Raw genomic sequence first — 15,938 nt, 5'->3', positions numbered from 1 at the left:
ATTAAAAAAATATGCCTCATCCAGATAACCCTTTAGAATAAAATCCTAATTTATATGCACACGTGCTAAGTCACCAAATCATATCCAACTCTTTGCAACCCCAGGGACTGCAGCCTGCCGGGCTCTTCTGTCCAGAGCATTTTCCAGGCAAGAATACTGGAGTGGGCTGCCATTTCTACTCCAGGGGATCTTCCCAATCCAGGGCTTGAACCCAAGTCTCTTGCACTGGCAGGCAGATTCTTTACCACTGAGCCACCAGGGAAGCTCCTAATTTATCTACGGTTGGCCAAAAAGTTCTTCCGAGTTTTTCTGTAACATCTTATAGAACAATCCAAATGAACCTTTTGGCAAACACAATATATTCAGAAAAATGACCAACACCCATAAAGAAGCTTTCTACATCATTTAAGACCAATCCTGCCACACCCACTGCCCTGAAATAACAGCCAGTGTCTACCCATCCACCAGAAAGAATTCTGTATTTCCAGAGGGCAGCCAGGGAGGCACCTGACTCTCAGCAACTCCCTCTTCTTCTGCCCAAACAACCAAGTACAAGGCTAAGGGCAAGTTCAGTGAGGCCCCTGAACCTTAGGTGCAGAATTTACGAGGGCAGTTAATTCAATATAAATAATTTTAATATTTTAATGCAACATTTTTAAAAAAATAAAAGTTCATTCAAAGAGTCCATGATGAACAAAATATCAAATTCTTAAACAGATAGGCTCAGTATGGCTGATTTTTCCTTTTTCCTCAGGTTCCAAGAGTGGCTTATCATAACACTGTTTCAGATCTTGTCTTTATTTAAAATGTTAGTATTTTGTTCATCATGCATGGATGCTTAGTCACATCTGACTCTTTGTGACCCCATGGACTGTGGCCTGCCAGGCTCCTCTGTCCATGAGATTCTCCAGGCAAGAATACTGTAGTGGGTTGCTATGCCCTCCTCCAGATCTTTTGGATCCAGGAATCAAACCCTCATCTCCTGCACTGCAGGCAGATTCTTTCTCACTGAGCCACAGGGGAAGCCCTTGTTCATCATGAATTTCTTCCATTTTAAATTTCTTAAAATAATGCATTAACAAAATATTTATCTGGACTGCAGAGCTTTTCGATGCCTCCTTAAATTTTACACCTGAAACAAGGCCTCGATCACCTTTCCATAGTCACTGTTTTGCCATCCATTTCCATGGTTTGGGATTTTCAGTCTCCTCTGACAATAGCTTTTTTTTTTTAAGTCTGTATTGATTTTGTTATAATCTTGCTTCTGTTTTATGCTTTGGTCCTCTAGCCATGAGGCATGTGAGATCCCAGCTCCCCGACCAGGGATTGAACCTGCACCTCTTGCATTGGAAGGTGAAGTCTTAACCACTGGACCAGGAGGGAAGTCCCATGGCAAAAGCTTTTTTGCAGAGGGAACCAGGGAAAGGTCTCCTTCTCTTCCTGCTCTTCGCCTCTTTCCACCAGTAAGTGTTACAGTAATCATACCAGCCCCCACATCCACTTCTGGGAAGGGCTAGCTCAACCACAGTGGCAATGTGGCACCCGCCCAAAGCAAGATGCCAGGCAGCAGATGACAGACTTAGCAGGTGGGCAGAGATGAAGGAGAGAGAACAAGCCTGCTGTTCAACAAGCAGCAAGCACCATGGCAAGCCCAGAAGTATCCATCCCTATGTCCATACGTCCACTGAGTAAAAGGTACAAAGACACTTGCTCCCAGTCTATTGTATATTCACTGCACAATAGCAGTTGATAATTAAAATGACAACAATCAATAGCATAACAGTGCCTACCTGAAAGATGTTTACAGAATTGTTAAAGGCATAAAAGTAATACAAATAAAACAGTTCAAAAACTGGAGTGGTGAATAGGATATGATTAAGTCCTCTCATGCAGAAACGATGTGACAGCTACAGTCAGTGGATGGAAAGGCTCAATGAATAGTTGCTTCTGCAGGTCCCTCCAACATATCTGAAAACGGATTGCCCAAGTCATGATCAAAATCTTATCAAGTCACTCTCTGGCTTAAAGTGGTTCCTTTAGTGGTTCCCTGTTATTTTCAAGGCAAAATTCAACCCCATAGTTAGCACATAAACCTTACTGGACCCATCCCCTGATATCTGGCACTGGAAGCTGGAGCCAAATCAGACTCTGCCAAGATGCTGTACTATGTACAGTCAGAAACCACAGAGGAGGGAACTCCCTGGTGGTACAGAGGTTAGGACTCTGTGCTGTCACTGCTGAGGGCCTGATTTCAATCCCTGATCAGGGAACTAGGATCTCACAAGACTCATGGTGCAGCCAAAAAGAGAAAAAGAAACCACTGAGGACGGACCACGTATGCTTGCAAATGGATCCCATGTACCAGGTTATTAGAAAAAGAAGCTTAAGCAGGAGAATGGAAGAGAAGCATACAGGCAGCAATCATACAAGGCAAGAGAGTAAGCACCACAACAGAGTTCAGTATGCTGCTGCTGCTAAGTCACTTCAGTCGTGTCCGACTCTGTGCGACCCCGTAGACAGCAGCCCACCAGGCTCCCCCATCCCTGGGATTCTCCAGGCAAGAACACTGAGGTGGGTTGCCATTTCCCTCTCCAATGCATAAAAGTGAAACGTGAAAGTGAAGTCGCTCAGTCATGTCCGACTCTTCTCGACCCCATGGACCGCAGTCTACCAGGCTCCTCCGTCCATGGGATTTTCCAGGCAAGAGTACTGGAGTGGGGTGCCATTGCCTTTTCTGAGAGTTCAGTATAAACATCCTTAATTTTATTTTTAATGTAATGTTTTGCTCAGATGTCTCAAGTTCACTAGGATGCAACAAAGCCCAACTAAACTCAGGTGCTAAACTTACCTTAAATAACAAATATTCTTTTGTGTTTTTAATAAACACTATTTTGTAAATCTGCTTATGGGGGATGATGATAATAATAATATCTAATAATGCTTTATGAATAACTGTTCAATTCCAAAAATAATCTAAGATGATTCTATTAATACTAATCAAGAATTTAGTTGAACTACCAGGGAAAATAAGTGGCTCAGGAAACGGGGTTCTGGGATTGTCCACAGTTAGCTTTGGGACTACCAAAATGACCTTGAGATTTTATGCTCACAGTCTAAGAAAGCTAGTAATTACATGTCTGTTTTTATCATATTAGCCTGTAGGTGGCAGCAAATTATCAACATTAGAATTTAAAGATGAGGTTTGTTTTATGATCAACTAGGGAAAAAACTGGAAATTAAGGACATGCAGGAAGAACAGAAAGACAGATACAGAAATCATCTGAAAAAACCTAACAATCATGATTTAGGAAAATTAATAATAACCACAGCCACTGCCACAAAGTGCATTTTATTTACATCCAAATTTGAGCTGCTGCTGCTGCTAAGCTGCTTCAGTCATGTCTGACTCTGTGCAACCCCACAGACGGCAGCCCACCAGGCTCCTCTGTCCCTGGGATTCTCCAGGCAAGAACACTAGAGTGGGTTGCCATTTCCTTCTCCAATGGATGAAAGTGAAAAGTGAAAGTGAAGTCACTCAGTCGTGTCCGACTCTTAGTGACCCCATGGACTACAGCCCACCAGGCTCCTCAGTCCATGGGATTTTCCAGGCAAGAGCACTGGAGTGGGTTGCCACGGCCTTCTCCGAAATTTTAGCTCAGTGGTCCTAATACATTACATCATCTACGTTAACACTTGTGAGACAAGGATCACCATCACCATTTACAGATGAGGAAACTGAAGCTTCAGATCAGATCAGATCAGATCAGTCGCTCAGTCGTGTCCGACTCTTTTCCACCCCATGAATCGCAGCATGCCAGGCCTCCCTGTCCATCACCAACTCCCGGAGTTCACTCAGACTCACATTCATCGAGTCAGTGATGCCATCCAGCCATCTCATCCTCTGTTGTCCCCTTCTCCTCCTGCCCCCTTTCCCTCCCAGCATCAGAGTCTTTTCCAATGAGTCAACTCTTCCCATGAGGTGGCCAAAGTACTGGAGTTTCAGCTTTAGCATCAGTTCTTCCAAAGAAATTCCAGGGCTGATCTCCTTCAGAATGGACTGGTTAGATCTCCTTGCAGTCCAAGGGACTCTCAAGAGTCTTCTCCAACACCACAGTTCAAAAGCATCAATTCTTCAGCGCTCAGCCTTCTTCACAGTCCAACTCTCACATCCATACATGACCACAGGAAAAACCATAGCCTTGACTAGACGAACCTTTGTTGGCAATGTCTCTGCTTTTGAAAATGCTATCTAGGTTGGTCATAACTTTCCTTCCAAGGAGTAAGCGTCTTTTGATTTCAAGGCTGCAGTCACCATCTGTAGTGATTTTGGAGCCCCAAAAAATAAAGTCTGACACTGTTTCCACTGTTTCCCCATCTATTTCCCATGAAGTGATGGGACCAGATGCCATGATCTTCGTTTTCTGAATGTTGAGCTTTAAGCCAACTTTTTCACTCTCCACTTTCACTTTCATCAAGAGGCTTTTGAGTTCCTCTTCACTTTCTGCCATAGGGTGGCATCATCTGCATATCTGGGGTTATTGATATTTCTCCCGGCAATCTTGATTCCAGCTTGTGTTTCTTCCAGTCCAGCGTTTCTCATGATGTACTCTGCATAGAAGTTAAATAAACAGGGTGACAATATACAGCCTTGACGAACTCCTTTTCCTATTTGGAACCAGTCTGTGGTTCCATGTCCAGTTCTAACTGTTGCTTCCTGACCTGCATACATATTTCTCAAGAGGCAGATCAGGTGGTCTGGTATTCCCATCTCTTGAAGAATTTTCCACAGTTTATTGTGATCCACACAGTCAAAGGCTTTGGCATAGTCAATAAAGCAGAAATAGATGCTTTTCTAGAACTCTCTTGCTTTTTCCATGATCCAGCAGATGTTGGCAATTTGATCTCTGGTTCCTCTGCCTTTTCTAAAACCAGCTTGAACATCAGGAAGTTCACGGTTCACATATTGCTGAAGCCTGGCTTGGAGAATTTTGAGCATTACTTTACTAGCGTGTGAGATGAGTGCAGTTGTGCGGTAGTTTGAGCATTCTTTGGCATTGCCTTTCTTTGGGATTGGAATGAAAACTGACCTTTTCCAGTCCTGTGGCCACTGCTGAGTTTTCCAAATTTGCTGGCATATTGAGTGCAGCACTTTCACAGCATCATCTTTCAGGATTTGGAATAGCTCAACTGGAATTCCATCACCTCCACTAGCTCTGTTTGTACTGATGCTTTCTAAGGCCCACTTGACTTCACATTCCAGGATGTCTGGCTCTAAGTCAGTGATCACACCATCGTGATTATCTGGGTCGTGAAGATCTTTTTTGTACAGTTCTTCTGTGGATTCTTGCCATCTCTTCTTAATATCTTCTGCTTCTGTTAGGTCCATACCATTTCTGTCCTTTATTGAGCCCATCTTTGCATGAAATGTTCCTTTGGTATCTCTGATTTTCTTGAAGAGATCCCTAGTCTTTCCCATTCTGTTGTCTTCCTCTATTTCTTTGCATTGATCGCTAAAGAAGGCTTTCTTATCTCTTCTTGCTATTCTTTGGAACTCTGCATTCAGATGTTTATATCTTTCCTTTCCTCTTTTGCTTTTCACTTCTCTTCTTTTCACAGCTATTTGTAAGGCCTCCCAAGACAGCCATTTTGCTTTTTTGCATTTCTTTTCCATGGGGATGGTCTGGATCCCTGTCTCCTGTACAATGTCATGAACCTCCGTCCATAGTTCATCAGGCACTCTATCTATCAGATCTAGGCCCTTCAATCTATTTCTCACTTCCACTGTATTATCATAAGGGATTTGATTTAGGTCATACCTGAATGGTCTAGTGGTTTCCCCTACTTTCTTCAATTTAAGTCTGAATTTGGCAATAAGGAGTTCATGATCTGAGCCACAGTCAGCTCCTGGTCTTGTTTTTGCTGACTGTATAGAGCTTCTCCATCTTTGGCTGCAAAGAATATAATCAATCTGATTTCAATGTTGACCATCTGGTGATGTCCATGTAGAGAGTCTTCTCTTGTGTTGTTGGAAAAGGGTGTTTGTTATGACCAGTGCATTTTCTTGGCAAAACTCTATTAGTCTTTGCCCTCCTTCATTCTGTATTCCAAGGCCTAATTTGCCTGTTACTCCAGGTGTTTCTTGACTTCCTACTTTTGCATTCCAGTCCCCTATAATGAAAAGGACATCTTTTTTGGGTGTTAGTTCTAAAAGGTCTTGTAGGTCTTCACAGAACCGTTCAACTTAAGCTTCTTCAGCGTTACTGGTTGGGGCACAGACTTGGATTACTGTGATACTGAATGGTTTGCCTTGGAAATGAACAGAGATCATTCTGTTGTTTTTGAGATTGCAACCAAGTACTGCATTTCGGACTCTTTTATTGACCACGATGGCCACTCCATTTCTTCTGAGGGATTCCTGCCCGCAGTAGTAGATATAATGGTCATCTGAGTTAAATTCACTCATTCCAGACCATTTCAGTTCGCTGATTCCTAGAATGTCGACATTCACTCTTGCCATCTCTTGTTTGACCACTTCCAATTTGCCTTGATTCATGGACCTGACATTCCAGGTTCCTATGCAATATTGCTCTTTACAGCATCGGACCTTGCTTCTATCACCAGTCACATCCATAGCTGGGTATTCTTTTTGCTTTGGCTCCATCCCTTCATTCTTTCTGGAGTTATTTCTCCACTGATCTCCAGTAGCATATTGGGCACCTACTGACCTGGGGAGTTTCTCTTTCAGTATCCTATCATTTTGCCTCTTCATACTGTTCATGGGGTTCTCAAGGCAAGAATACTGAAGTGGTTTGCCAAACTGAAGCTTACAGAGGTTAAATAACTTCCCCATGGTAACATACCTGAATACATGGTGGACAGGATTGTGAACCTGAACATTTTAATTGAAAGCATATGCTTTAAATCACTGATTGTACAAAACACAAATAAAGACAAAAGTAGGGGGCTGAAGGTCAGACTTGGAAGATACCTAGAACCAGTAATAAATAAAAATGTAGAATAGATCAAAAGCAGTCTTTTCATCATTTCTGATCACAGTTTCCCCAAGCCTGGGAATCCAAATTTTGCCTTAAATGAATTTCTAGGTATTATCTATCCTATTTTGTACATGTTCAGTAAGAGTATATAACTGGATAACCAATCAGGAAGTACTATATAGAACAGGGAACTCTGCTCAGTATTACGTAACAACATAAATGGGAAAAGAATTTATAAAAGAATATATGTAACTGAATCAGTTTGCTGTACATCTGAAACTAACACAACATTGTTAACTGTACTCCAGCATAAAATAAAAAGTTTAAAAAAGAGGGGTGAGAGTATATATTGCAGAGGTAGAATCTGGCATTTGGGAAATTCTCATTCATATCATAGAAGTTGGGAAATGGAAACGCTCTAAAGATTACTGAGAACTGAATAATTCAAAAAATCCATATTTGATCATTAATTTTAATGTTTCTCCTCAGAGTCTGACAGAGATCTATTTTTAAAAGACGGAATAAGCAGGAGAGAAAATACGACATATTTATTGAGGTCTAATACACTAGCCACTGTGACCAGAGATTTAAACAGGTACACGTTATCTAAAACACACACACACTCTTACAACCATCACCCAATGAGACAAGTAGTATTTATCCCCATTAGGAAACTGAGCCCCGCTGAGGTTCAGTAATGTGCCCAGAGTTGCAGAAATTGAAACACAGGTCTTTCTGACTTTAAATTCTTGCTCCTTCATGTATATTTTTCTTAGAGAAACTCCAAAGAGCTGGGAAGACAAAGAGCAGGTCAGAGGAAAACTGGAAGCAGAGGGCTTTTCACTTCATTGAGGCTGTGAGAACACAAGGGGATGCCTGGCTTGAAAGTCACAGATGCCAATATTGAGCCCAAGTGACTGCAAATTAGTGATAATTTGTTCTGTCAGGTTATTACCATTTCAGCCACCTGCTTAATAATTCTTCTAGTTGTGCAAACAGATTGACAACCTGTCTTCAATTGCACACATGGGATCAACCCTAAAGAACTTCATCTGGGGAGAAGAGCCTGGATTCCACGCACAGGCGAACTGTTGGGAGATCCATGGCCAAGAGAGCAATGGAGACGAACCAGAAGGAGCGCTCCTTTAAGTCCCAAGACACAACGTTTTCTTCTACATTTTACGTCTTCTTACTGGAGATCATTGTACAACCAACTGGCTAAGTGGTCCTTGTGGTATCATTGTTTATCACCTGCCTCTAGATGTGCAAACCTAGAAAACAAGGTCCTAATGTCACACCCTTATCTTTACACCTGAGGACTCATAGCACCCAGAACAAAGCGAATGTCTGTAAATACTTCATTTGAACTGACTTATTCGCTAAAGATTTGTTCAAACTAAGTTTCTCTTTTCTCTCCTCCCCTCCCTAAAGCCATCCATTTGCCACTTATTTCCCAAAGTTTCAACCAGGGAAGAAACTAGTTTTTTAAATAGAAATTTAGAACCTACCATTAAAGCTAAGCCAGGACTGAGAGCTTGGTGGGTACCTCTATGCTCAGCGTGGTGGGTGCAGCCCAGGCCACCCCAGAGTGGAACCCCTCACCTAAGCAGTTCTCTCTTCCCTCCAGTTCTTCATCTTTGACTGTTTTTTCCAGTTAAAGTCAACTGTTCCCCTTCAAGGCTTTCTATGATTATCACTTAAAACTTTTACAATCATCTTCACACAATTTTAAATCTGAAGATAATTTTAGATCATTTAAATTCACACATTTCATTGTGTAAACATAGGAAAGACAGGGCAGAGATTTTTAAAATCAGATCACGTTGTGGGTTGACTTGCATCTCCCCCCAAAAAAGATACATTCTACTTCCAACTCCCAGGACCCATAAACTATGTGTTTTTATTTGGCAACAGGGTCTTTGCAGATGTAATCAAGATAATATCATACTGGATTGGAGGGTGGAATGGGTTCTAACCCAATGACTGGTGTCCTTACAAGTAAAAGGAAGTTTGGATCAGTGACCCGGAGAGAACACTGTGTAAAGATCCAGAGCACACAGAGACCTGGTGTGATGCTGTAGGGCAGAGACTGGAGGGATGTAGCGCCAGTCAAAGCAAGCCAGGGGGCTTCCCTGGTGGCTCAGTGATAAAGAATCTACCTGCCAACGCAGGAGGCGTAGGTCCAGGATCTACGTAGATCTCTGGTCCAGTAAGATCCCACATGCCACCAAGCAACTAAGCCCATGCACCACAACTATGGAGCCTGTGCTCTAGAGCCTGGGAGTCCCAACTACTGAGCCCACCTGCCACAACTACTGAAGCCCGCGTGCTCCAGAGCCTGTGCTCCACAAGGACAGAAGCCACCGCAATGAGAGGCTCACACACCGCAACGAGAGAGTAGCCACCCACTCACTGCTACTAAGGAAAAGCTCGAGCAACAACGAGACGCAGCACAGCCAAAATAAATAAATTGTAAAAAAAAAAAAGACAGGAGTTACCAGCAGGAAGCTAGGAAAAGGCAAGGAAAGATTTCCCTGCAGGTGTCAGAGGGAGCACGGCCCCGCCAACACCTTGATTTTGGACTTCCAGCCTCCAAAACCATAGAGGTAATACATTTCTGTCATTTTAAGCCACTCAGTCTGGGGTACTTTGTCATGGTAGCCCTAAAGAACTGAGTTCCGGGAAAGTGAACCCCAAACCCATACCCTGTTTAAAAAATAAAAAGGCAATAATACCATCTAGCTCTCCGGGTTTTTATAAGAATGTTTTAAATGGTCATGAAATAAAAGGTGGGCACATACTCAATGTTCGATGAGTACCTGCCGTGACTCACTTTCCTGGTCCTACCAGTCATCCTGGCTATTTCCTCTCCTCTTCTCTTCCACGAAGCTTGACCCACAGGGCTCACTTCCTCACCTCCTATCACTCTCCAATCCCCTCCTCCCCCTTCAGCTGAGGACAGTTCTCCATCAGGATCTCATTCGACAGCTCCAAGGTGCAAAGACTGAACCCCACTCTGAAGTCTCTGGTCCCCTGAGCCCTCCCCACCCCCTCACCCTCGCCAGGTTTTTTTCCTGCCTCTCTGAGATGTGGCTCTGTCTCCCTCTCTTCGAGTCCACTTCACACCCCACCTCTGATCCCACCCAACTCAGGCTGTCACCATGCTCTGCTTATAGATTCTTGCCCCAAAGCTCCGCGTTGGTCTCTGTCTCCTCCACTCCAATCACTATCCTGCCACCAGAGTGCGCTGTCTGAAACGTGACTGGGACTAGGGCACTCCTTCAATCCCTGTATGGCTGCCCACCCACTAGGAAAGCTCACTGCTCTTGACAATCTGGAGCCCACCGACTCCACCTCCTGCTCCTGTCCTCCTTGCCCCTCCCACACTCGGGGCTCTCACTGCATCTTCCAAATTGCAGTTCCTCTAGGGAATCATGTTTTACTGATTTTTTTCTTTAAAGGAATGTATTAACGCAAAGGGTAAGATAAAGTAAATGGCTTCCCACGTTATTTTTCCCAACTTTTTTATTATGGTAAAATATATAACATACCATTTACCATCTTAACCATCTGTTAATAACTTAATTTTTTAAACAACAAAAACATTGTGTATTGGGGTACAGCCGATTAACAACACTGTGATAGTTTCAGGTGAACAGTGAAGGGACTCAGCCATACATACACATGGATCCATTCTTCCCCAAACCCTCCTCCCATCCAGGCTGCCACATAACACTGAGTTGAGTTCCCCGTGCTGTACAACAGGTTTTTGTTGGTTATCCATTTTAAATAGAGCAGTGTGTACATGACCTTCCCAAAGTCCTTAAGACCACCTTCACCATCTCTTTTAGGATCATGCTCTCCTTTTTTCACGTCTCTGCGTATGTTAGTTTCTCTTCTTGAAACACTCTCCTTATTTCCAAGTCCCACTCATTTCAATAAAGGATTAGGAAAACTCTCCTGCTCCGGAGGAATTCTCTGGCCCTGGTGGCCTGGGCCCACTCTGGGCATAACACCCTCTGTGTACTGTCTACTGTACTTCGGAAAGAGCTGGCTGGGCAGTTTTTGACCTGAGCACTGTGCTCTGATCCTGCAGCTTCAGCCCCACACAGAATGTGGTGCAGAGTGCCTGGAGATGCTCAACAACACTATCTGAATAAATGAATTGCAGGAAAGCACCCTCTGGAGTCAGGAAATGGCAGCCCACTCCAGTAATCAGGCCTGGGAAATCTCATGGACAGAGAAGCCTGGCGGGCTACAGTCCATGGGGTCACAGAAAGTTGGACTTGGCTCAGCGACTAAGCAAGAACAACAACAACCTCGTGAAGTCAGAGGGAGAGATAAGAATCCAGTTTCCCATCACAGTCTACCTTGCCTCTCATTATTTTATATATTTCATTCCCACTTCACTGTTCTCACCTAAAAAGGTTTTCTTATTTAAAACAAACACAAAATGTCACTTTCTGTAGAAATACAACTCTGTTTAATGCATAATCTATCCAAAGATTGTTAGCATTCGAAGCAGGGCTCCTACCTTCATGTGACAGAGGCGTGTACACAGCAAACACACTATGGTCAAATAGGTGGGGCGCCGATGATAACAGAGCAGGAATATAACATCAGCTATCCCCAAGAACAGTCAGTCAGGAGGGGAGAAGTTGCTGGAAGTAAGAGGAGTCTAAGATACTTGCTACTGAAGTGTGAATGTTAATACTCTCTACCCAAGAGAATTTGTAAGAGCATAATCAAGCCATAGAAGCTTCTCTGGAAAGTAAAACTGTATATACACCTCTCTTACAAATGGCAACCCACTCCAGTGTTCTTGCCTGGAGAATGCCATGGACGGAGGAACCTCATAGTCTATAGTCCATGGGGTCCCGAAGAGTCGGACACGACTGAGCGACTTCGCTTTCGCTTTACACAGTCTTAAAGAGGCAACAACAGCTTTAAGACAAGAGTAGGAATAAGAAACATCAGTCTCTGGGATTTTCTTTAAGCACATACAAGAAGAAATATGAGTTTCCCATTTTTTAACCTAAAGACACACAAACAATAAAGGAAAAACCACATAGTTCAAAATATCTTTAGTGGTTATACCCACAAAGATGACAAGATAAAAATGCTTCCCCTTAAAAGTCTGCACTTGAGGGCTTCCCTGGTATCTCAGTGGTAAAGTATCCACTGCCAGTGCAGGAGATGCAGGAGACACGGGTTCGATCCCTGATCTGAGATGATCCCACATGCCGAGGAGCAACTACGCCCATGAGCCACAACTACTGAACCCACACTCTAGAGCCTGGGAGCCGAAACTACTGAGTCCACAGGCCACAACTCCTGGAGCCCACGCACCCAAGGGCCCACACTCCACAACAACAGAAGTCACTGCAGCGGAAGCTTGCCCATCGCAACTAGAGAGCAGGCCCTGCTGACCACAACTACAGAAGAGACGCACATCAACAAAGACCCAGCACAGCCAAAAATAAATTCAAAAAATTTTTTTTGAAGTCTGCACTTGAGGCTCTAACTTTCTATGCCTTATTGTTTCCAGATGTGACAAAATCCAGAATGGGGAGGGAATACTTGGAAGTCCCCACTTCAAAGTGGTTCTCCTTAAGAGATCCTAAAAGCAAAGGATCCACTTAAGGCGAGGCTTTCCAACTGCTACATGATGGACATTTTGAGCAGGAAGGTTCTTGGTGGTGGGGGTGGGAGGGTGTTCTATCTGCGTCCCATGGGACATCTTGTGCACGTGCCCACTCCATGTCTGCAGCCACCCCCGTTACCCTGCACCCAGTGGTAACAACCAAAAGCATTTTGAAATCTTCTCTAGATATAGTCAGATGCCCCCGGATGGGTGGAGACCAAAAAGTCCCCACTGACTTCAGGCAATGGAGCCTCTGAAACCTGCTATTTGACTCTGATTATCTTCAGAAGAGAGAGATTAGGGAGCATGGGTCATATAACTGATACTCCTTAAGGCTGTTATTTTCTCATATTTGTTCATGGTAAAAACAGTAAAACCTCCGGAGAAAAAAATGAGAATAATTGTCATCAAGGTAACAAGGAATAAGAAAGCAGACAAAACTAGAGTCATTCCACTTTGAGGTGGGGGAGGGTGCCCAGGAACTCAGGAGGTGAATTAGGCAGTGCCAGGGTCATCAAGGAGGAAATTCCTGCAGAAAGGAGGGAAGGCAGACAGCACTGACACAAAAGGGAGAAGACAGCTCTCGAGTCAGACAGACCACCCGTTCCGGGACTCAACTCTGAAAGTGGGGCCCCACACAGCTGTCAAGAGCCTGTCCAAAGAAAGGTCACTCTCCCCAAACTTCACCTGATAGATGAGTACAGGAGAAAGAAAAGATGGCAAAAGAACACATTATATTTTCAAATGTTTCATGTGCTCCTCCAGATATTCCTAAACTAATTTTTGAATCTCTTTCATCTTTAAAAAAAAGATAGAGAAAATCTTTAGCCATTATTTCAAGTCATCTGCTCCCTTGACACCAATCAAGTAAAACTATCCAAACTGGGTCACTCTATAAAAAGGGTGGCAGAAGATCAGCCATGGAGGAATCTGGGGACCCCCAGAGGGGAAGTCTTTAAATTTCCTCTGTAGGAACAAGAAGGTTCTACCGCTCTTCAGTTCTGCTCGGATTTTTTTCTGTAAACCCATATATTTACTATTTAAGACCTGGACAATCCTGAAAAGCTTTCAAGAAGTGATAACCCCTTTCCTAAAAAGAAGAGAGAATGACTCAGAGTCTAAGTCAAAAAGGGGAATGAAGCAGAATGAAAAGGACTCTGAGCTAAAGAATTTCAATTTGATTTTCTTCAGGGTTCTTAGAGTTTCAAATATGACAGCATAAAACTAAAATGTCAGAGTTTTAAATGGCTCCTATTTCCTGAAATCACTAGAAATAACCAGAAGTTTTTAAAATATATATGTATATATATATATAAGCCAGGGCTTGCTTTATCTTTCTGCACATGAGAAAATCCTTAAGAGGAAGAATGAATCTACATAAATAACACTGAAAGTTATCCTTGTAAGTGTTCACAGACTGGAAAAGAGAACTCAACCAAGGACAACAGGAACAAGATGACTGTGCCGACTGCAGGGCAACATGGAAAGTTCAGGTCCAAGCAGCACATGAGGAATCAACTACCCACGTTAATCTTTTTTTTTTTTTTTAAGTCCACACTGCATGGTTTGTGGGAGTTTTACTTCCATGACCAGGGATTGAACCCAGGGCCTCAAGAGTGAGAACAGAGTTATAACAGCTGGACCGCCAGGGAATTCCCAACAAACTAGCCTACAGTAAGACCCTTGATCAAAGGAAAGGTTCCGCCTTGAATGATTAACCTATTCTATGATATCCGTTACTGGGCAGGTGCAGATTTCATGTGACCAAAAAACAAAGCACACACACACAAAACCACTGGCTTGAGAACTGAGGGGTGATGTTGAGTCCTGACTTGGGCTAAGCTTTGTGATTTGGGGACTTCACAACACCTGTCTTGGCCTCCATGTTCACATCTGTAAGATGATCTACAGAGTGATTTGGTCTTTGCCAGTTTCATTTCATCCATTCACTCACTCATTCATTCAACCAACAGATATTTGTAGAGCCACAGCTGTCAAGTGCTGTTCTAGGTGCTAAGGGAAAAGCAGTAAATGAAAGACCGACATCTCTAATGGAGCTTGTATTCCAGATTCTGAAATCAGTGTTTTTCAAACTATAGGCTGTGAAATCCTTTTAGCAGTAACAAATGAGCATCTTTAAAAGAAGAAACAGGAATAATATAAAATATCAGAGTATATCACACATAGTAAGGGTAAGTTCTGTTTCACAGACTCCTGCTTTAGCTATTGACATTTATATCTATGAAGGTTGTGGATCAAGAAGTACAAGGCATTTCTGAACATGGGCTGGTTGTACCAAGAGAGTTTTAACATCTCCGATAAAAGAATTTTTTTTGTTCCAGCCACTGGCCCTCATCCTGTCCTTCACTCAGATTGCTTGAGGAACATTCTGCCCAGAGATTAAATCTCTTTACCTTTTCATTTGCCCCATGATGGCATTTTGCATAAATATCAAAGACTATGCTTTTGAGATCAGTGTCCCCAGCCTTTTCTGAGTATGGTTCCCTTTAACATCAGTTCTTTTTGTGCACTACTTGTCTGCTGATCGGGAAAATTCAAAGTGGCCAATAGCCACGTAAGCTTTTAAATGGAGGGCATGGAAACCCACTCCAATATTCTTGCCTGGAGAAACCCCATGGACAGAGAAACCTGGAGGGCTATAGTCCACGGGGTGGCAAAGAGTTGGACACGACTGAGTGACTAAGCACACACAGCACATAATGTATGTATCTATCCTAAGAGCTCCTATCTAAAAATACAAAGGTTGCAAACACACAGAAGGCAGTATTCATTCCATCTACGCCTCCCACTTGATACTCAAAGAGATTTGCAGGCTTCTTGTGCCCCGAGGAGTCACAAGCACAAAAACTGGAGATTCCTGTTGTAGATCCCAGCTTTGATTTGCTTATTTCAGAATCACGATGTTCTTACCAAGTGACTGCTTACTGCGGTTTCTGTTTGGTTAATGTTCTCCCTCCCCTCAATCCTTTTTAAAAATTCACACAAACCAATAAAGGTGAGCACAACTGGATACATGAGTTTGTTTCTAGCTTAAAATCATTTTGTGTCTAATCCCATGAGCCCAAACTCCTACAAATTGCAACTAGACATTAGAGACGTAATTGTTCAAAATAGAGACACATCCACTGCTTCTGTTTTAACAGAAAACACCGAAAGGGTGGCAATTACTACAGCTGGGAAAAGGAAAGGAGGTGAAACAGAGATTCAAGAAGGGAGAGCCTTCCAATAAGCAGCAGAATCATCCTGGGAATTTCCAAGCCTTGCATGCTGATCACCGA

At 43.1% G+C, this 15,938-nt stretch overlaps 1 protein-coding gene across 6 annotated transcripts in view; it reads right to left on the bottom strand.

Moving 5' to 3' along the window:
- The window catches only part of TPD52 (tumor protein D52), a 133,771-nt gene that overhangs the window by 32,245 nt on the left and 85,588 nt on the right, over positions 1-15,938 (bottom strand). The gene's annotated exons all lie outside the window — the stretch shown is intronic.

Source organism: Bos grunniens, chromosome 14 (assembly GCF_055505025.1).
Source record: "Bos grunniens cultivar Pamir isolate PY7600 chromosome 14, Bosgru_T2T1.0, whole genome shotgun sequence".
In the NCBI taxonomy this organism is placed as follows: domain Eukaryota; kingdom Metazoa; phylum Chordata; class Mammalia; order Artiodactyla; family Bovidae; genus Bos; species Bos grunniens.
The sequence above is the reverse complement of the archived record's forward strand: the minus strand, read 5'-3'. Positions and strand labels throughout refer to the sequence as shown.